This window comes from Marmota marmota, unplaced genomic scaffold, assembly GCF_001458135.2.
Source record: "Marmota marmota marmota unplaced genomic scaffold, marMar, whole genome shotgun sequence".
In the NCBI taxonomy this organism is placed as follows: Eukaryota; Metazoa; Chordata; class Mammalia; order Rodentia; family Sciuridae; genus Marmota; species Marmota marmota.
In genome coordinates, this window is record NW_025999949.1 from 25515029 (window position 1) to 25538162 (window position 23134).

The 23134-nt window shown below is 45.2% G+C and overlaps 1 protein-coding gene and 1 long non-coding RNA gene across 6 annotated transcripts in view; one reads left to right on the forward strand and one right to left on the reverse strand.

Moving 5' to 3' along the window:
* LOC107142918 (COPII coat assembly protein SEC16-like) overlaps window positions 1–23134 on the forward strand; it is a 392435-nt gene that overhangs the window by 290064 nt on the left and 79237 nt on the right. The window lies entirely within an intron of this gene.
* On the reverse strand, window positions 4114–9122 carry LOC107142977. Of its 2 annotated transcripts, XR_007347245.1 has the most exons (3): window positions 8848–9122; window positions 6136–6368; window positions 4114–4298 (listed from the first exon to the last, which is right to left on the reverse strand). It is a non-coding gene; the product is annotated as an uncharacterized LOC107142977 (long non-coding RNA). The 2 variants fall into 2 exon arrangements; XR_001503637.2 differs by lacking the exon at window positions 8848–9122 and having other exon boundaries at window positions 6136–6536.

Consider the following 23134-nt stretch of genomic DNA (forward strand, 5'->3'; position numbering starts at 1 on the left):
CTATCTTTCCCAGTTGGCATAAAAAGCCACTCTCACCCCTTGCCCATAGATGCCATGGAAGAAGCCAAGGTTCTGAAGTTAGAGTCATAAAATCCTCATTCCCAGCTCCTCGACTCACCAGTTTCATAATCGTGAGCAAATCACTTAAACTCTCTGAGCCACGAGTGCTCATATTTGAAAGGGCGGGGCTGAAGCTAATTGCCCTGTCCCCCCTCTACCCCGTGTACTGTGAGAATCAAATGAGATAATGTCTGTGAAAGTGCTCTGTAAACCAGAGGCTGTTATTACCCCACGGCGGCCTATTATTATTAATAACTGGTTTTCCCCATTCTTCCAACTCTCCCTCCCTCTCCCGAGCTGACTTGCCGCTGAGTCTCAGTGGAGGTGCCCCTATGGGGCTGGGAACTAGAAATGATTCTGCTTTGTTCACTGAGGAAGTTCCAGTTCCTCTGATTGACACCCAGAGAACAACGAAGGGTTAAAGGAGCTGGATGACAAAGTCTTTCTTGGATTGACGGTTGGTGGTCCCAGTGGAAGCCAAGATGGTACCTCTGCACTCAAGGCAGGAAGAAAGCCTGGTTCAGGCAGCAGCTCCAGGGTGCTGTCAGCAGACACTGCTTTCAAACGGGTCACTTCGTATGCCACTGCCAGTCTCTTGCTGGAGTCACCCGCATTTCCTGGAACCTCTGCCTCCAGACCTGCCTCTCTTACTCCATCTTCCAGAGCTGTCTAAATGCCAGTCTCTTCATACTGTTTGCTTAACGCCCACACCAAGTCCCCCTTGCCCTCCAGCTAAGGGCTGACTGAAGCAGCAAGAGCTTCCGCTACCCTCCAGCCTCACCCAGGACTCCCGCCCCCTCCTTCAGTTGCTGCTCATCCGGCACCCTATTCTATACCACCTCCTCCTGGGGGCTCAGCTAGGTGCCAGCCCTGGCGAAGCCTGCCCTTGCTCCCCTATAAAGAGGGCTGCCTGGGATGTGCTTCCAGAGCTGCTTGGCCTCCCCGTTACCCGCCCCTCCCTCGGTTGTTTTTTGGTGTTAGGCTCTGTCTACCCTAGGAAGCTGGAGCTAGCCCTGCCTGCCACTGTCCTCATTTGTGATGGTCTTGGCACTTACGTGGGTGCCCAGCAATGAATCAGTGAATAGAAGCATTGGGTCCATGTCCACTACTTGATCCCTGGAAGCTGGGGCACTCAAAGATCTTAATGGATAAACACAGATGGTTTCATTTTAAATGAGAATGAACAAACTTTACGACTCTTCATTTTTCTCTCCTAGATCTATTTTTAGCGCATGCCAGCTAGCTAATATGGCCTAAGATTTATCAAGTATTTAATCTGCACTGAGCACTTTACATGAGTCAGTTCCCTCAGTCTAACCAACCATGCTCAGAAGTGACTGCTGTTACTCTACCCCTGATGCACTACCCATGAGGCACTGTGGTTCAGAGAGTACCAGTCGCTTGTCCAAGGTCACCAGGTCAGCAAGTGAGGAGTGCTCTTGAGCCAGAATCCATTTTCCTCCAAAATCCATGCTTTTAATTACTGTAACAGGCTGCAGGGGCTTTGGCATCATAGAGATCTAGGTTTGAATTCCTAGGACTCACGTGTGTAATTGCAGCAACTTAGTGTACCCCCCTTGCTCCATTCCTTATTAGAATGTTGTGTGATAAACAGGATTATGTTTGTAAAGCACTTGGCTCTGGGTAGATTTTCAATTTTCATTGACAAGTTAGTAAGACATAGATAGACCTTACATTTTTGTAATTCAGCAATTTTAAGAATTAGGACTGATTGCTTTCTTCTTGAGCATCCTCTTGAAGTGTACTGGGGCTCCCTGCATCCTGGGGGACTTTGAGGCAGGTTCATCTGCCCTTGGATGCTTGAATCTATGAGAAGTGGCTTTGGCACACTCACCTGCAGCCTGCTGCTGCTCCATTGTCTACTTGCTCAGAAACTTAGGAGAAAGTGCCATCACTGTCCCTGGGCACCTTCATGGTCATCTAGGGGCAGCCACTTTGTCACCACTGGACACTGGACTCTCATTTCTCCAGGTAGGATAATGTCAGACCCTACATACTTTTCCCATGAAGCAAGGGTCAGAGTCTCACTACCCGCCTAATCACTGGCCTAGAAGGGGTGTCCATGTGTCCACACCTTCTTAACCCACAAGAGCTAAGAGACGGAACAGCAGGGATGTTCACTGCAGCATTGATTACAAGGGTGAAAACTTGGAACCACTTAAATATTCCACAATGACAGATGGGCTGAGTAGGTTACAGCACACACACAAAAATGACCCTCAGCTATGTCTGGGGAAGAAGGCTTATCAACCCGAAAAGAGGACTAGGGTGAGATGGAACACATAAAAAACAGATGGAAAAGTAGAAGGCAATAGTGTTCACTAATATAGGGAAGAAAATCTGAAAGTGTTCAGGAGGGTAAAAGTGTTTTATCTCTGGGTTGTGAAATTATAGGGGGTTTTCTAGGGGGGGGAAGTATAACTTAGTGGTTATGAAAATGGACTTCAGAATCAGGCAGACCTGGTTTTAGCCTATTTTCTGCCACTTGAGAGCTTTGTCACCTGAGTTTCATAATTTGTAAAGTAAGAATAATAGTGCCCACCCCTATTGGTCGAGAGGGCGGGTCTAGCTCTGTCTCCGCCATGCTGGCCGCAGGCTACGTGCTCTGTTGGGCACTGAGGTGCACCTTCTCCATGAATTTCATTTTGCAAATGAGAAAATTAACAGTGGGACAAAGAAACCTGCCCTGATCCCACAAGGGAGCTGCTGACTGTCCCCACTCTGGGCACCTAGTTCTTTAAGAGCTGCTGAGGTAGGATCTGCTGTCTTTCATCCACATCTCCCTGCTGACTCATTCTAGACCCACTTTGCCTAAAGCCCCAGTATTTTCATACTGGCCATGTCTCCTCTATCTTCTAGTTGTGTTTTATCTTATTCTTTTTTTTTTTGGACTCGAATGAACTAATTATTGATCAGACAGGTGGATGAAAAACCTGAGCATTCAAATCATACCATTGATTATGAGGAAGTCCAAGAATAAGCTTTGCGATAAGGCAGCGAGAAGTTGCCAGTCACTCTGCAGAACCCCAAAGGTAGAAAAATGTTTTGAGTTTTGCATTTTTCCTTTTCTGCTCATCTGGAAAGAGTGACTGGTCTTGATGAGAGAGTGGGTAAGCAGAGGGTCCATGACTGGCCTGGGAGCATGTCATTGACCAGGGTTGCTAGGAGAATCCCAAGGCTGGGTCCTTGAGCAGAATATGGAGGACAGGAGCAGGTGCCTGACAGATCTGGGTCCTCATCCCTGCTCCCTCACTCACCCCCTGTGTGGCCCTGAGCACCTTTCTAAATTACCTGAACTTCATTTCCTTGTCCTTAAAACAATAGCTGGGGAAACAGATTTCAATACATCCACATCAACAAACACGATGCAGACATCAAGAATGATTATAGAATGAACATTTCTTGACTTAAAAAAGATGGCTATGGTGTGTTGGCAAATGCAAAGAGCAGGTTGTGATATGGAATTCAGAATGGAGCAGTCATTCAGATATGCAATGCGCCCAGGCTCTTGACTGTGCAAGACAATTTCAGCAAAAGGCAGAGGCACAGTGCCTTACACTTAGTAGGCACCTCATTGTGATTGATCAAATCCCAATTGTGGGTCCTTTTGGTGACTGTTCGTTTAATTCCTAATTGAGAAGTATTGAGGTGGCACTGTTTGCCAGGCACTGTGCTCTGGGTACCAGGGTGACACCCAGGGGAAGATGGGGAGTGACGGTGGTCCTTAAGGCTACAGCAGGGACAGGTTATCATGGGAGGAGGTGTTTGAGAAGAGTGTCAAAATAGGGACAGGAGTTGCCTAGGCAAGTGTGGAAACAGATCAGTGTTAACCTGGTAGAAAAGGCAAGAGGAGGGCAGGGTTGTGGGTGTGACAGAAATTAATGGCCCTGACTGATTGACTGGCTCGAGCTGTCCTAGGTAGAAAAAAATCCCAAGTATTCTTTAAAAAAAAATCCCAAGTATTCTTTCAAAAAAAAAAACAAAAAAAAACCTGTAAGCTCAACTCAGAATTGAATTCCATCAAGCCACTGATTCACACAGCAAGCATTTATTCAACATTTACTATGTGCTTTGCATCACGCTGGGTGCTGGGAAGATATCGCTGATGAATTTCTTCCAGTCATTTTCCTAAAGGTGCCTTTATTGGTGTAGCATTGACAAAGGCTCAGCCCTCCTCCAGGGGCATCTGCTGTGGTGATGGAACTCTTCTTTACATTCTGCAAGGAAGAAATTGACACACTTTTTTACCTCCTTCTCAAAATTCAAAACTAGACATACATGTGACTCGTTGTTTTATCTACTAACATGTATTCTGATCAGACCCTGGCTTAGACAGAGATGACCTAGGAAGTCTTACAGGAATCAACCATGACTGTGAATGTAATCATTTGGTTTACTGATTTGTCCCACACAGGAGAGGTGACTGGCCCAAGGTCACCTGATGAGTTTTCTGGGCTTGAAAGGAGATCTAAAGCTGCTGGTTACAGAGTCACTACTTTCTGATGCCTCCATCAATAAAATGCCTGCCACACAGTTGCTCCAGAATGAGACCAGGAGGGGACCCATCCTGTGGTTAATGTGACTGTGATCTAATCATCTGGCCACTCCCACCTCCACCTCCTTCCCCAATCCAGAGCTCAAGGTCAGTCACTCAACCCTGCCTTGCCTCTCACAGAGTATGGCTGGCTGTCTCCAGCCCACTTGTCATTCTTCTGAAAATACCCATGGAACCTCGTCCAGTCTCCCCTGAACGGCCCTCCCACTTGCTCCTCTGCGTGTCTTCTGGTAGACAAGCCACAAGCCCAGAGGGGCAATTAGGGATTAGGGGTGACAGCAGTTTGGTATTATTTCAGCTAATTGCTGTCCTGTGTGTAAGAGTGCAGCATCTCCAACAGCTGGCCTGAGGAATCGTCCCTGTAGAAGCAGTCCCGCCTTCTGTGGGATAGAGTCGGGTCTATTAGATGGGGCAGGGGCTGTGAGAAGCTGCCGCGTGCACCCCATTGGTTGCAAAGGTTAAATGGGCAGAGCCATCGGGTTCTCCCCACGGTGGCTGTTGACAGTGTGTGTGTTTGATTTAGTCTCACCATTCTCCTTTTGACTCCCCGTGTTCCCCTGACCCTGGCACACAGCACCCTGTGCTCAAATCCGTTATTATCTGCCTTCGATGGCACGTGGGCCACGAAGCCTTCTTTTCCTCTGTACTAGTTTTGGAGGTGCGGGAGGGGTACTGTGATTGATTTGTATATGGCTATCAGAGCAGGATGCCAAAGATTAGTCCTTGGCTGACTGAGACTCTGAGCTCTAGAACACGCTGCAAGGTCTCAGTGGACTTCTGAGCATGCCAACTCGGATTTTCGTTTATGGTGGTGTGACATGGATCCCTGAGCTGACTATCTGAGCTAAGGTCGGGGCATCGCTGGACAGGGGCAGCACGGGGAATTGAATGCCCATATATATCCACTCTTGGAGCTCTTTGGAATTGAGGGATTGGGTAGTTTTTCTTTCTTTCTTCCTCCCTCTTTCCCTCCCTCTCTCTCTCTTTCTTCTTTCTTTCCCCTTCCTTCCTTCCTTCCTTCCTTCCTTCCTTCCTTCCTTCGTTCTTTCTTTCTCTGTCTCTCTCTCTCACATTGCTAAGCACAAACAGAGAAGGAAAATGTCAATTCACATTCTTGCTTTTTTCTAAAGGAAAACCTCCCCCTTCCCGCCCTGGCCTGTTCCCAAGGGCTCACTTTCCGAGTCTGCTCATCAGTGAGTCTGTACAAACAGCTCGGAGCAGGAAGGCTGCGGGCTCCTCACCTTCTGTGTCCCTGTCTCCTCCCGGCTCACCCCAGCTCTGAGTTCTGCCTCTGCTCTCATGAAGGGTGTGTTGATGGAGGGTACAGCTCACTGGGTCACACAGGGAAGCTACAGGGGGTGTCCAAGTTCACATGTCCCACATTCCAGGAGAATGTTTCTGACATTGAGCAATGGTACGGCTCTGCCAGGTTGAGGTCTGTCCGATTGGAATGCAACTCAAAAGGAAAGTCCCGGAGTGATAGTGATTCAAATACTCACCTCCCCAGATCCCCGTCTTGGTTTTTAATTCCTTTTTAATTCTCCAATGACACACTCAGCCCAGCTCTCTTGCTGACCGCATGGTACTTGGTGGTGCTGATAAGTACAACTTCCCAAGAGATAGGAATGCAAATCGTCACATTGTGTTGAGTCATGTGTACTCTGCAGCTCTTTCCCAAACATTGCATCAGACCGTAATTGGCAGCTCCCAGGACTCCTCTGCTGGAGTGACACTGCATGCCTAGGAAAAACTCAGTCCATTTCTTTAAAAAATTATATTTTGACCCTCTTCCTCTGCCTGGTTGTAATATCCTGTTCTCAAGGAAATGGAACCCCTGGGGGAGCAAAGGCAAAACTGGTTTTGCAGATAAGTTGGAAAATTATGGCTATTGCCCTTCCCCACCCACTCTGGTCTCTTAGCAACAAGACAGCTGGTGGTATCCACCAGAAAGAAAGAGCCCAGAGCTTGCAGAGGAGCCAGTCTGAATTCTTGCCTGCAGCCTGATTTATTTAAACCTCTGCTGCATTCCTGGGCGTAGAGACCCAGGAGTCCAGTCAAGGGAGCATCCCCTGCCCTTCGTGTGACCTCTGTAAGTGAGCAGACAGAGGGAGATCTCAGAGTGAGATCAAAAATCTGCCTGGTGTGGGAAGCCAGTTTCCTTTGACTTTTGGGGAATCCATGTGCAAATTTGGGCTTGTTTATAGAGCGAGGTGGCCTGGGGTGGAGCCAGGAAGGAGCACAGAGCTGGGGTCTGGAAACCAGGTCTGATGGCAACAGCCTCTCCCTCCCTGTGCCCTCCCCACCCAGTGGTGATTTTCTCAGCTGCAAAGTACAGTTATTGAATTAGATGTTCTGGGTTGGGGGTGCTGGGACGTGTATTTTTTTATAGTCTTTCTGTTATATGAATATCCATCTGATCCCCTCCCCCATAGTTATTATGTGCTGGAGCAAGAATTCAAACACAGATCTGAAACTCACTTTCCCTGTCCCTACCGGATGCTGTTTTGATACACACACACAGGCACCCCACAGTTGGAACGTTGTACCAGGCCATTCTCATATCTTCATCTATTAATCCATGAGACTAGAACTGAGGGGTGTGGAGGATTTGCGTGGCAGTGGAGACACTTGAGTTCACATTCTTGCTTGCTCTGCCTCTGAGCAGCTAGTGGACTCAGTGTCCTCCACCATGAGACGGGAATAACAGAACCTGATGGCTCAGCTGCTGCCAGGGGGACTAGGTGAGAAGATGTATAGAAAACACCTAGCATGGTGCCTGCTACATAGTAAGTGCTCAATAAAAGGGGAGAACAATGACAGAGCGAGACTGAGGTGTTGGCTGTAGGTTCCTTGATGGTAAAGACTTGCCCCAATTGTCCTATAACTTCACTACATTTTGTGGCACACAGAAGATAACTGTTTGCTGAGCTTAACAAATGTACCTCCCTAATACACACACACACACATACACACACACACACCACACACACATAAGATTGATGAATTTTATGACTTCATCTTGCTGGGACTTTTCATAGGGCTCTGCATTTTAGAGTAACTCATCACAGCTAAGATACTATGTGGTTGGCTGTTTTGTGTCCAACTTAATAATCTTCAAGCATTTTTAAGAATCCAAAGTCTTGTTTCTCAAAACATTGTTTTGGCCAGATATTATTCAGGCATTTTTCTCTGTTTCTCTGCAGCTCCCCCTTCATCTGGCACTTAAAACACTGAAGAAGTGTGAGCAGGGCTTGTATTACTGGCACCATACTAAGTCCATTATATATTATCTTATTTAATGCTGTTAATGACCCTGCAGGGTGGGTATCACCTCAATTTCAGAAGAGGTAATTATTGGCAGAGGTAATTATCCAGACAGATAAACTAGTAAACCCAGGCAACTCAAATTATAATTGGCACAACTAGGGTTTACGCTTAGGTCATGTGACTTCAGAGTAAACTCTGACAAGTTTAAGCTACTGGCTTGATCAGTGTCCCTGAACTCACATGGTGTCCATTGTCCTGGGGAGCACTACTGTAGCCTTTCCAAAACTTGACTCCTGCTCTGCATGATCATGCCTGTCACCACCCCCTCTTTGTCCCTGAGAACAAGTGATGGAAACTGAGGACACAGAAGCTACAGAATCATAAGCCAAGAGGATTTAAAAGTTGGAAGACTTCTTCAAGAGGTCATCTCGTCTGATGGGTTCTATTGGTGGTGGGGAGGGGACACGGCTTGCCTAGTGGCTTGTAAAATCAATTTAATAGTTCATAACAAACATTTCCAAAATGAAACGGATGGGATAGAGGACATCAGAGGTAATGCACTTGGGGTGAAGTAGTGTTGAGAGGCAGCAGTCAGGTGTCCACTGTGCGGGTATTTGGGTTACAACATAAAGTGCATTTCTTATTGGAGAGTTGTTTGTTGAAGCTTGAAAATGCCAGTTTCAGGCAGCGATTTTCAAAGTTTATTCCATGGCAGAGGAGGCCTCCCATACGTTAGGAGAGGATGGGAGAGGACAAGGAGAGTAGGAGAAACCTCAGGAATGTCCCCTGTTCCCACTAAATTAGTCCCGTGTTTATCCTCCTTTCATGCTGAGTTTTCATATAATAGTTCATCTTTTAAAAAGAAACTTTATAAAACAAAACAACAACTAACCAAACAAAAATAAAAACAAACAAACTAAAAAATTGAAGAGCCGCCAACTTACCCCATCGGAGTTGTGTCGTACTGGGTATTGATTCATTCCTGTGTGGCTTTCTCTGCTAATAAAGGAGTATGTTTGGCACTGTCATGGTGGCAATCAAAAATGCAGGAAGATTAAAAAAATGTGATTATTTCTGTCTTTAAACTCTTTGGATCAATGTGCTATCAAGTAGCAAGATATTATATGGAAATGCATAATGATGTTCAGAATTTGGCAGCCCCTTTAAAAACAGATACAAAGATTTCTGCAAGAAGGTTGTAGAGGAAAACATACTGGAGGTGGCAGTGGAGTTGAAATTCAGTATAAAGGGTTCTACTGGGGTTCAGCTCAGTAACATAAACGTGTGTGTAATATGAATTTTCTTGACAACATTTCATGACCCAAAGTCTAAGGTTGTTCATTAACTTGCCTGTGAGTCAACCGTGTGGCATGGGCCAAAACCCAAGGCAAGCACACTACATTCAATTTGTTCATGGAAACCTGATACAAAGTCCCCCTGTGTGTGTGTGGTGGGGGGGTTCAGGGGGACTGCAAAAATGATCAATGTACTTTGTAGCTTCTTCCATATGAGGTGGAGTCTGTTTTCCTAATTCTTCTTTTTTACTTTGGCCCCATGACTTGCTTTGGCTTTAGAATGTGGCAGAAGTGATGTGTCATCTGAGCACCTCTCCATTCTTGAACTCGTGGAACCCTGTTATGGATACGTGATTCAGTCTGGCTGAGCCTCCTGGAGGAAGACCATGATGAGAGACCCCGCCTGTCCCTGCCTTGGCCTTTCTGGACCAAGTACCGCAGCAGACCTTTCAGCTGATTTTAGATGTAGGAGTTAGCCCAGCTGAGATCAGCCAAGCTCAACCCAGACCAGAATGACCTCCCTGACCTTTAGAATTGTGAGCTAACTTTTGGAATCCTAACAAACTCACCCAAAGTCCTGGCAAATCCCCTCTGGGAGACAGTATCGTGACTACATCAGATGGCCAGAAATATTAACTAGAAATGTTCGTAATCATTAGCTAGAAATGTTCACAAACTACAGTGTGCTCAGGTCAGGGTAGGGAGAAGGGCTTTGAGGACCTGCTGGATGAAAAGTAAAGGACTTTAGCAGGAACATGAGTTCCGCCTCCAGAGAGATCTACATCAGAGAAATGGGACAAAGAATTTGTAGCTTCTGTGGTGGATTAAATAATTGGCTACAATTCTTGTATGATTGCATTCATTCTTGCCAAAATCTTTTGGCGGGCAGCGTGTCTTCTCCTTCTCCTTGACCTTAGGCATCTGGGTTTGGACACATGACTTGGCTTGGCCAGTGAAGTTATAGAAAGGTAGGTAGAAGTTATAGAAAGCCAGTTTTGGACCTTAGAGTACATTTCATGTTTCCTTTCACTCTCCTGTCTTTCTTCTGTTGCCATAACAACATGACTCAGTTGGCCCACTGGTCCCAGATGAGCTGGGACACATTTAGAGGTGAGCCACCTCTGCTACTCTGCAACATGCACCAGAGCCCTCCCAGCCAAAAGGTCCATTTGTTATGGTTTGGATGTGGAGTGGCCCCCAAAATCTCATGTGTAAAACAATGCAAGAAGAAATGATTGGGTTCTGAGAGTCTTAACCCAATCAGTGAATTAATCCCATGGTGGGATTAACTGAGTGGTAACTGAAGGCCGGTGGGGTGTGGCTGGAGGAGGTGGGTTCCTGGGAGCATGCCTTTGGGTATATATTTTGTATCAGGCCAGTGGAGTCTCTCTCTCTCTCTCTCTTTCTCTCTCTGCTTTCTGATCATCATGTGAGCCACTTCTTTCTGCCACATTCTTCTTCCATGATGTTCTGCCTTATCTCAAGCCCTGAGGAATGGAACCAACTGTCTATGGTCTGAGACCTCTGATATTGTGAGCCCCCAAACAAACTTTTCCTCCTCTACATTGTTCTGGTCAGGTCTTTCAGTCACAGCAGTAAAAAAGCTGACCAAAACATCATTCATGCCTGAGAAATTAATGCTCAGTGTTAAATGCACCCATTTTTTTTTGATAATGATGATTATCATTATATATTAATATAATAATGATTATCATTATATATCAAATAGCTGGCCAACATACTTCTGAAATTAAAATTAACACCAAGGAATAGCAACATCAAGAAAAAAGACTTCTATTGCATGTAAGGACAGATCTTTTTAGCCAAAGAAGGTGAACTGGTGAAATTAAGAGTTTCCTGGCCATGGGCATGTTCAATCATCAGGAAGATGCACGTGACCTTCCTAGCAGAGAATCAGACATTCATTTCAGAGTGACTATGGTGATAAGGAATTGGGAGAAAACTTATGGGTCATTTCAGCTGTGTTTCAGCAGAGAGGGTGGATGCGCATGGGGGTGTATGTGGTGTGTGCAGAAGAAGCCTGAGTTAGGAGGAATAGACACTGTAGGAGGCTTTGAGTGCCTCATACTAATGTCGACTTTTCATTCAAACCAGTGTGCATTTAACCTGGTGCCCCTCCTCTCTCTCTCCTTTAATTTCTCTTGAAGACACAACTCAAGTCCAAGTTTATCTTCAATATTCCCTGATTTTCCAGCCTTTGGGAGCAACTCATCCCTATTTTTTTCTCTTGGCTGTAATTTGTACACCATCCCGGGCATTTTCCTTGACTCTTTCCAGGCACAGTTAGATGTTTTCCATGTGCTCACCCAGAGATTCCTCAGACTGAAGAACTTGCTGCTCTAACCATAGTCTTGTCTCTTTCTTTAAAAGGGTGAGCTGGGAGGAAGCCAAGAGCTTGCTTGCTCAGTCTGGCAACCCTTTCTACCGCAGCCCTGGCAGGAAATAGTTCTCAAATGTAAGGGGGAGGATTTGGTTTGTCCTTCTGATGCAAGTCTTAAAGGCTTTTGCTCCTAACTTTCTTGGTACTTCAAGACCTGTGCATTGATTCACTCAAGAAATGTTTCATGAGTGAGACTTACCCTGGCTTAGGAAGCCCTGTGTCACCTGAAGCTGACCTAGCTCTTCGACATCATCTTCTATGACTCCCCTTACTCACTGACAAATCAGACAAGAAAAATGAACCAACAAAGTGGACTGAATATGCGTAGCCCATCTGATGTGCCTAACCCTCAGGTTCCTGTGTGAAGGAGGAGAAAGCCGGGTTGGCAGGTGGACCTGAAGGGTCACATGAGACAATGAATGATGGCAGTCTCCAGCATAATGCCGCAGGTGCATTGTCCCCTCTGTCCTCTCACATGTGAAATAGAGTGTATCAGGAACCTCCTATTGGTCTTCCATCTGAACTACGACAGAGACTTGAACTCCAATCCGAGTGCGATTTTCTAGTGATGAAAAACTTTCCGTCCCGGGTCTTCTAGAGCGCTAGTGATGGGGATGGAATTGATTGTGGGTCACTGGGGAGGCATGCATGTCCTTTGATTCTTTCAAAGCCTTTGTGTGACCGGGGAGGTCTTGTTAGTTGCTGTTCCAGCACCGTGTGGCAGGGAGTTATGTGATAATTGGCCACAAGCCACTGAAAAGCATGAGGAGTCCGGAAATCAGCAGACGAGCTAGTCTTCTGTAGAGGTGCAGTTGACCTGAGCTGTTGTTACCTGAAATGCCGCATTGCAGAGCCAGTCCTTGAGGTTACGTGTTGCTGGATTCAACAATAACAATGACAACACTAATTGTCATTTTTTGCTGATTAGCAGTGTGTTATTTTAGACCCTTAAATAGGACTTGTTTACCCCTAACAAACAACACAATTGTGTTGAGGGACCAGGGCTCTGACTGCCCTCTATAATAAGGTTAGGTGAGTCCATGCCTTAGGACAGGTCCTCTGGAGGCAGGCTGTGAGCATCTAGTGAGCCAAGCCACCCAGAAGCCCTGGAGAAAGGGCACGTCTGGCCAGTGGAAGGGGCTAGGTCAAGGGCAATTAGACAACAGAGATCCGGAAGTTAGAGCATATCTGTTCCCAATCTGGTCCCCACCTCTCCCACCCACACAGATGTGCCTTTAAATATTTATTTGTCCACCTTTGCTGTGTGTGGCAGACTTTGTCTCCGAAGTTAGGCTGATCCCTTTGAAGGTGTTTACTAATTAGATCATGCTGGGAAGTTGGGTAACTTCAGATGTATTAATCCTGTGTAAAGTGCTCCCTGGACCCAAGACCCCTGCATTGCCCCAGGGAGGTCAGCTGCAGTCTCCCTGCTTCCTGGCTTCATTGGAGGAAGTTCTAATGGTTGCCCAATTAAGCTGAATTACACAGTGCTTTGGGATTTTTCTACCATCGGCCCCTGACACAGTCGTAAGGCAGATACCAGGGCTGCTGAAGCCAGAAAGCTAAATGTTCTTTGCAAGTGCGATTAAGGATCCGTTGTGCACTGGGTTCAGTTTGACACGGCCATATGAAATTTACTCAGAGACACGGCAAGTGGCCATAGGTATTGACTTGAAGATGATTTGGGCTAGGAAAGAAAATTGTTGCAGTAATCCAGGTTCAATAGACCCACAGGTCACTGCCCTCAAATATTTAAAAATACTGTTTGCTGCACAAGAATCTGTGTCCTGGACGTATCTGGGTGTATGTGTTTGCCTGCACGTGAAGCGGGTGTACGTGTGTATGTTTGTGCACGTATCCAGCTGAAAGGGCTTTTAGAAAAGGTGACAAGGGGACCTTTACCGGACTGAGTCTTAAGGCTGCTTCAATCCATGGTTCAGGTCATCTGATTCTCTTCAACCCCTTTGTTCATTATCAATGCTCTCATAGACAGGGATAGAGTAACGGCTTGTCATGATTGGCCTAGAATGTCTTTGGGGTCTTTGAGGTCTTTGGGGTCAAGGGCTCCCCTTAGAGACCTTGCCTCAAAGGTCTTACTTGTCCCAAAGGCGAGGACAGTACTTCCCACTTCTAGAGCAGTGTTATGAGCCTCCTTGGGGTACCTAAAAGCATGCTGGGAGCAATCTTGTCAGCTCTGTGCACAGCTGTGGGCGTTCATGGGCTTTGTTGGGCATGAGGCTCCTCTCCCAGAGAGAGTCAAGCGTTTTCTCCTCTCTGCACCTGGGGCCCTTGTTTATGGGTCTGCCATGGTCCAGATCCAGTCTCTTGTTGTACTGTCACGTCCATCTTGTACTCTCAGCACCCCTTCAATGCCCAGCTCAGCAATGCCTGTGAGATGACCTTGGACACAGCTCCCAGGGAGACCCAGGTGTCCCGTAGTTGCTCAGAACAGTATGGACAGCACGTGTTCTCTCTCTCTCTCTCTCTCTCTCTCTCTCTCAGTGGAGGTTTGTTTAGGAAAGCAAGGGGCACACATTCAAGGGACAATGTGGGCTATCTCAAGAGAGAAAGAAGCTGAAATATCTCCTTTTAAATGCCAAATTTCTGGCACTCCACAAATTATCATTTATCCTATTGTTGCACATAGAATTTATGGCTAGTTTAATATACTTTTGAACAAAAAATGCAATACCACTCCGATTTTTATTTTAAAAATATTTTTCCCTTTATAATAATAGTGATAAACTTTTTGCCAGATCAATGAAAAGATATTTACACCATTTTGAGACCAAAAAATCCTAACTACTAGAATACCAGGGAAAATCAGCACCATGTCAAATGCCTGCTGAATATTCCATAGTATATCATAATGTTCCTAACTGAAGGCCGATTTGCAGATATAGTCATGTGTTACTTAATGAGGACACATTCTGAGAAATGCTCCATTAGGCAACTTGGTCGCTGTGTGAACATCATGGAGTGTACTTACACAAACTCAGACAGCTACATCAGGAGGTGGTATAATCTTATGGGGACACAGTCGTAAATGCAGCCACTGGTTGACTGAAAGGTTATGCAGCACATGAGCTCCATAGGTTGTTCATATTTCTTTATTATAAATAACCCTGTGGTGAGTGTTCTTAATACTTTTATTCTTTTGCACCTAATGGTCAGCAGAGAATAAATTGCTAGAGTGGCTTTTTTCATTTAAAGGGTGAACATTTTTAAAGTTTTTTTAAGTATTTAAAAATGATTTTTTTAGATGTTGATGAATCTTTATTTTATTTATTTATTTATTTATTTATATGCAGTACTGAGAATCAAATCCAGTGCTTCATACAAGCTAGCAAGTGCTCCACCACTGAGCCACAACCCAGCCCCTAGGTAGAGCATTCAGTTTCAAGAAATTCTTGTCCTTCAGGAAGTCTTTATCAAGTTCAAGCTCCTCCTTAAATCTTCTAACAATGCTCCCCATTTCTGTTTTTCACTTCTTGGCACACATAAAAAAGATGATTTTCATATAGTGAACTTGGCTAAAAGGAAGAAAGACTTCCCTGGGACCTCATGGTATAAAGAAAGCAAAATCCTGGCGTGCCTGCGTTTCTTCAGTGCGCTCCACCATGGTGCTCCACCCCATTGGGCGGCTCTGGTCTGCTACATTTTGTACAAATCCCAGGACCACTGGGATCGGGTTTTAGAAAGAAGCCATTTTTCCTGGGGGCCAGTCTGTACTGTGGTCTTAGGAGACTGGAGGAAAGAGTAAACTGTGGACCAAGAGAAGATGTCAACAGGGTGAGTTTTACTGGGATGTATGTAACCAGGTGTCATGGCTCAAAACTTCAGCACATTTTTTTGGGTGATCATTTCCAAGAAGTAGCTAATTTTGGAGGAGGCCGAGTCTGGGTCATTCCCAGTGGACCTTGTGGGCCAGGAGGGATCATAATAAAAGAACACCCTGCCTGTGGTTTTCAAGACCTGGTCGTCACGGAAGGGAATGTAGCTAGCCTTTCTTTCAACTTTTATTGGACAGCTGATGGCAATAGCTGGACTCAGCCAGACTTCTGGCCAATCCTATATCACGAGGAAGGATGTGGGAGGTCCAAGGTTCATCCACCCTGGGCAGACCCCAGGATCCCCATCCTTCCAGAGAAGGGAGTGCACTGTTTTGGGCTCCTGCCAAGAAACCAAACTGCTGAAGCTATGGGACTTGTTCCCAACGGCAAGGTCCTGTTTGATGGGAACATCTGTAGCTCTCTGTAATCCCGAAACTCAGGGGCTTGGGTGAGAACTCCCCAGCATCTGCTGCGATTTGATGACTGAAAGATGTAGAGAAAAGATAGAATAAAACAGGTGTTTATTAACCCCAAAGAATCTTGTCAGAAAAGACCCATTTCATATATGTGCTCTTCACATTACAAACAAACAGCAAAACAAAAATCTACCGATTCTCAGAATAGAAAAGGTATTATCATTCGTCACAAATCCTCATGGGTAAGCAGGTGAGTGTCCACACCCATGGCAGAGAGAAAAACTCAGCATGCATCCAATGGTGGGTCTTTGCCTTGCGCAGCTCCTCTGTGGATTTCCTGAAGTTTCCAACAGTGAGATTCCCTAGGACTGCGTTCCTTCCTTTACCTTTCTCTTTTCCTCCTGTCTGCCCTCTGCCATGTAGGATAATAGAAAATACACAGAGTTTAGAACCAGTTCACCTGAAGTCAAGTCCCTGTGAGATACTGGGTTTCTCTGGGCCTTACTTCTTTCCCAATCGGCTGACTGTGTGTGGGAAGACCTGCGTTTCCTTGCCACAGGTAAGCTGAGTTTCAGTTACCCAGTTAGAGAAAAGATGGATTATTGCTACCAAAGCTTAACATATGTTAGACCTTATATTTTAACGTTCTGTTTTTAAAGCCTCCTTCTTATTTGCTTCCCCTGTGTCAGTCTTTGGGCTGTTGGAGATATGGACAAGCATCTCTAGCTCCACTGGTGGAATTATGGGTTCTTGAACTTGGTTATTAGAGGATTTTCTCCCTTTGTTATGGTGTTAATAATGAGTGTTTTAGTCAACTCTTTCACTACTGCGACTAAAAGACCTGACCAGAACAATTATAGAAGAGTAAAAGTTTATTTGGGGGTTCATGGTTTCAGAGGTCTTAGTCCATAGAGGTAAGGCAGAACAACATGGTGGATGAGTGTGGCAGGGGGAACAGGCTTACATGATGATTAGAAAGCAGAAAGAGAGTCCATTTGCCAGATAAAAAATATATACCCCAGAGGCACTCCCCTAGGGACCCACCTTCTCCAGCCACATCCTACAGTCCTTCAGTTAACACTCAGTTAATGCCATCAGGAGATTAATTCATTGATTGGGTTAAGACTTTCATAACCCAATCATTTCTCCTTTAAACCTTGCATTGTTTCACATATGAGCTTTTTGGGGACACCACATCCAAACAGTAATAATGGGGAAATTAGAAAAATCTCTCTCTCTATTTTAATGATACCATTTTCATTGTTCTAAATTTTCTTTACCTTTTCTGTACCTGCCAGAACCATCCTAGATTATTGAGAGTCCTGTTGCGATGGGCTCTTAATTGGCATCCCTGATTTCTCTTTCTGAACCAGCACTCATTTGCCTACTGAGCACAGGTGAACCAGACACCTGATGGGTCTTGAGAACTATAGTAGCTGGACATATTCCTAATGTGTTCCGATCCCTCCCTCTGATTCCTACCACTGTTAATATAAATGTCCAGCCTTATTACATGAGGCTCTAAATCCCTGCTTGAACTTGATTCGGCTCCACTTTCATGTTTATTGTCAGCTCCAGCTGGGCCGGTTTCTTCAGTGTTTCTGGGCCTTTCCTTGTACCCTTCCCCTTCCAGCTATGCCTGCCAATCTCTCTCACTTGCTCCCACTTAATACTGCTCAGGTATTCATTTTTTGTGAGACTCTCCTATCTATCTCTCCCCACGAGTCTTGTCACTTACTATTTAAATCAACAGAATTCAATTTTCTAATTACCTTTGCAAGCACACAAGAAAACAATGAGATTTCAAGGTACATGAATAAAAACAGAGAAAGATAATGGCTTGTGTGTCCTAACATCCTCCACAGGATCCAGTATAGCATCTTGCCCAATAAACTCTTGCCTGATTATTGTTTGAGCAACACAATAAAACATAACATTTAGAAAGGAGGCACTGATGAGATCACAGGTCTGGAATGACTTCAGAAGCCAACTTGGTTCAAACCCTTGTTAACAGCGTCCTCTGCAATGTGACCGCTCACGTGAAGTCTTCGCCTCTCTCCTTTCCTGTGATGGCAGCACAGGGTTCTGTGATTAGCCTGGAGAGCAGGGTATCTAGTAAAGCCAAGAGCTGCATCTTTGCACCGAGAGTTAGATCTGGGTTCTAATTCTAACTGTGTAATGTGTCACCCTGGAAATGTTTTGTTTCTCTGAGCTTCAGATCATTCTTCTGTGAAACAGAGTTAATGAAACCCATTGGGGGCTGCTGTGACACGAAATGTGCCAATCTGTGTATAGAGCATCTACTGCTCAATCTGTAACACATCCTCATGAAATTGTAGCTCTCACTGATGTTAATGATGGACGCTGGATTTTTCTAGTAGGCTCTGGAAGAATCACTGGACTGACAGGGAGGCACACCAGCCTGCTGGATGGTGGGTTTTCATAGACTGCTCTATGGCATCAGCTCACCTTCTCTATGAGAACAGTGACTAATTCTGTAGTCTTGTTGGAGGGTGGTGGCCTCTTTCCACCACAGATATCAGAGACTTAGTCCTCCCTCCCTTCACCCTGAGGCTCACAGATTAAGCAAATGGCTCAGGCTTGACCCATTCAGTCCTGTGGCTATAGCAGGCTACCTGGAGGGATCACTATCTTTGTATCAAGGTTTCCATTGTTACTTTTCAGGGAATCCTGAATCAGGATTATTGAGCTACTCTCTAGCCAAGGTCAAGTCCTGAATAATTTACAACTGAATAAAACTCTGCTGTGTGTATATAGCACATTTTCTTTATCCATCCATCTGTTGATGAGCTCCTCAGCTAGTTCCCTAACTCAGCCGGTGAATGCAGTGCTATAACCCTGGGTGTGCACGGGTGGCTGTAGCCGGCTGTGTGGTGGGATCACCATCTTTGTATCATGGTTTCCCTTGTTACTTTTCAGGGAATCTTGAATCAGGATTGTTAAGCTACTCTCTAGCCAAGCTGTTTGCTTTCAATCCCTTCCAGTCCTTCACAGGATGGCTCTTCTCAATGGAATGATTACCATGTTCTACTCTTTCACTCCTACCTTAGAAGGGTACATCAGCCAATGAAACTCAGAAGTCTTTTCTTTGTATACACCAACTCGTTATTGGGAGACATGGGTTCTCAATTAACTTTTGCTGTTGGATCATTGTTGCAAGCATGTTCATCACTGTTCTTTAGTCATGTCACCTATAAACTAAGCTAAGTAGCAGCAGAAGGATATTTCAAGGACAAAATAAAATTGGCCAGGCACAGTGGTGCATGCTTGTGTTTCCAGTGGCTGAGGAGGCTGAGACAGGAGGATTGCAAGTTCAAAGCCAGCCTCAGCAACTTAATGAGGCCCTAAGCAACTCAGAGAGACCCTTTTTCTAAATAAGATGTTTAAAAAATGGCTGTGGATGTGGCTCAGTGGGTTGAGAGACCCTAGGCTCAATCCCTAGTACCAAATAACAAAATAAAATGATTGCCAATCTGGGATCTTTGTAAAACAAGACTCATGAAATGATAGATGATACCATGAATATTTTTCACAGTAACAATGATAATAAAATCAATGGCAAGAACTTTAGGAAATGTTGGGTGACATTTTGGGTTTGGTTATTAACCGCTGAGAAGACTTGGGCATTGAATGGCAGTGAGGGGTCAGGGGCTGGACAAAATCTACTATTTTTTTTTAATCTGGTAGTGACCTCTTCTGGGGAAAGAGAGCCTGGCACTAGTAGACCCATAGAACATCTGTACTGAGGCAACCCGGGATGGAGCCGAAGGTCCCCAGAGAGAGAAACTCTCAGTATAGATATTTGCCTTGGCAGCCAGGTGGAAACAAAAATGAATGAATTAAAAACTGAAAATTATTTGCCTAGTAGTTCTGCTCAAGATCCCTCTTAGAACTAATGAAACCTCATGTGTCTATCCATGCATAACCTGGTCAAGAACCCACGATCAGTGCATTCCTCCAGTGACCCACCTCCAGCCATGCCCCACCTGCCTATGGTTATCAGTTAGTTCATTCAAACTAGGATGGACTAATTAGGTGACAGCTCTCCCCATCCAATCATTTCCCCTCTCAATATTATGCACCAACAGAGGAGCTTTTGGAAGACACCTCATATCCAAACAGAGAGAATGATTCAGACGAGATTCAGGTGGAAAACATCTGTGCATTCCTAACTGGAAGAGAAGAGACAGACTCTTGCAGATGGACAAAGGGAGGTTAGAGGATGAGTCTGGAAGAGCAAGTGACTTTTACTCAGTGGTCCTTCTGGGGGAAGGAAAGGGGAATACACCTACTGCAGTCTTGTCAATTGGACTGAGAATATTTGAAACCATAACAGATTTTTTTCCACTTTGGTTTGGGTTATTCATTTATGACTTTAAGCTCTTGGAAGGAGGAAGAAGGAAAACCTCCATGAAGTCTTGATGGCTTTGGCAATCCCTGCTTTCCTCTTTCCTGTGTACCTGAAGGACTAATCTAAGCAGGAGGATGGAGCATTTAACTGGACGTGTCTGTACTGGGCAATGCTGTTACTGAGGGCATGAGCCATGGCTTCCACTTAGACCCACAGGCAGCCGGGTGCAGGGGCATGGAAACCCTATTGTTTTGCTCCTCTTGAATGAGATGGGAAGAGCTGGACTCAGAAAGGGGAAAAGACTTGCCCAAGGCCAACTCAGGGACAGGGCTCAACTTGGATCTGAGCCTTCTGATCATCCTTCTCCTTTCTGAGGAGAGCAATGGCTTCTCTCACGCCTCTCTCCAGCCTGCAAAGGAACCCGAAAGGAGTCTGTCACCACCTCAGTGACATGGGGTCCCACACAGAACCATTGGATGGCACTGGGCGTGGTGATCCAGGGAGGCCCAGTGTGAAACTTGAAGCTGGCAAAGTCCTGGGGGATATTTGTAAAGTGTCCACTCAGAGGACTTTTGTCCTACCAGCTCTCAAGAAGCGGCTCTGCAGAGGGACCAGCATTTTGCTTTCTGAACCAAACTCTGCTGTATTCTCTTTTTCTCTAGGGTTTTGGGCTGTGATTGACATACAACCTTGGGCTCAGGACTCTGATGCCCTGAACTAATTCACACCTGACAAATACATCTTAAAGTACTTGTGGATCACACTTCTAATGGGAATGATGATGGTGTTGATAATAGTAAAAAACAAAATAAAACAAAACAAAAAACAGTTTCCATACGAGTGTTTACATTCCACATTCATATCTAAACACCTCAAAGTATGGCTTGGGGTTGGTATTGAAATCCATATTGGATTTAAAAAGGAACTCAAGGTCCACAACTTATGGATGTCTCAGGGCCCCGAGAGACACAGAATTGGGATGGGAACCGAATCTGTACATGGTTATGCATCCTGGTTCTTCTCTGGCTACCATCTAAAGCAGGAGGCAATACCCTTTGGCCATACAAGCCTTGAAAAAATATCTAGCTGGACTTTCCCAGGCTTGAAATGAATGCCACTGGATAAGATCTTTCATGTTAAACATTTGTGGCATTTGTGAGTCAAGATAATCTGAACTACCTAGGAGTGGTGGTGCACGCCTCTAATCCCAGGGGCTAGGGAGGCTGAGGCAGGAGGACTATGAGTTCAAAGCCAGCTTCAGCTACTTAGCAAGGCCTTATGCAACTTGCAAGACTCTGTCTCTACATAAAATATAAAAGGGGGAGGGGTGTGGCTCAGTGGTTGAATGCTCCTGGGTTCAATCCCTGGTACCCACCTCCCACCCCTCAAAAAAAGATAATCTGAACTAACAGCAAAGCTAAGCTGTCATGAAACCTTGGAGCAAATATGTACCAGAGAATCAGCATGGAAAGGCAAAGTATGTCCTTAAAAACCACCCAGTGTCCCTCCTTAAATCCGGCACTTACCAGTGTGCAATCTGAGTCTGTGGCTCCATTTTCCGTCTTTTAAACGGGGATCGTGGTATTACCCAGCTTGTTAGAGATGCAAATTCTGGACCCCACCCCAGACCTACTGGGTCAGAAACTCTTCCCAGGGGTACTGTGAGGTCCACATGGATACGTGCAGCGCCCTTGGGACTCTACCAGCCCACTTGAGCCTGCCAGTACTCGTTCCCTGGGCTCCCATTACTGTCACTTTCCCACTCACCCTTCTGTCCCTGCAAGATTGAGCAGACTGAAGAAGCCGGGAGTATGTCTTAGTCACTGTTGTTCCTAGCATCTGGGGCACAGAAAGTCCCAAACAACAATGGCTGATGGCATGAGTATAAGAGTAAGTAACAAATGTCTCCAGTAGTGTAGCCAATTTAAAAGAATGAGACAAAACATTTTTCATCCCTTGTTTTCTGATCAGAAGAAGAGTCATAATTTCTTCTGACACAGTAAAAAGGCAACTAGATTGGTTATCTTCTTCAAGTTTTGTTCTTCCTGCACTTATATGTTGGCCACTCTATTTTAAACTGCCAAGATAGAGCTACTACTTGTTGGGAAAAAATACTCTGCATGTAATTGTTTGTGTCATCTAGAATGTTCCCTGATTAGGTATTTATACAAGGGAACAGAGACCATGCTTTGTTTCCTGTTATATACCCAGCTCCCAAGAACCATGTCTGCCCCTCAGTAAGAACTCAGTCGATATTTAATGAATGAAGAAATAGTTACTACATATTCTTCAATTTTTTAATAAAGTCTTTTATAAGACAGTTTACATCCAAAGCACCTTTTCCACTTACTCCTATGCTTTTTAAGATTGAGCCTCCAGTCTCAACAGAATTAAAAGGTTTCTGTTTACAGAAATCTATTTACCAGGATTACTAAGCAAATTGGAGAAATGGAGCAAAGCGATGAGAACAATCCCTGGTGCTTTCCTGTGGGATGTTCTGAGTTCTTCCAAGGCAGGATCTGTGACGGATGAAATTGACTTCTTGAGGAAGAGGAGGAGAAACACGCATTAACATCGGCATGGATTTTCTCTCTGAACTTTGTAGCTCCAGTTGACTGGCTCGAGCCACCCTCTGCTAAACATGACCTTTTGGGATGGCCTTCTGTTAGATATGCAGGCCAACAGGATTCCCTGGAAATGTAGATGGACTGAGGCTGGGAATGTTGGTTGCATGGAGTCACCTGGTCTTTCTCAGAAATGAGGGTTCATTGTGCAACAGGAGCCAGTGGTGGCTTGTTCAAGGGACAGGGAGCACTAGCAGGCTTAGGATATCAGCAGTGGTATTTTCATTGCTTGGATTAGTAAAGGGCACAGATATTTAGGTAGCTGCTAAGATTCTCACAAGGAGGAGCTC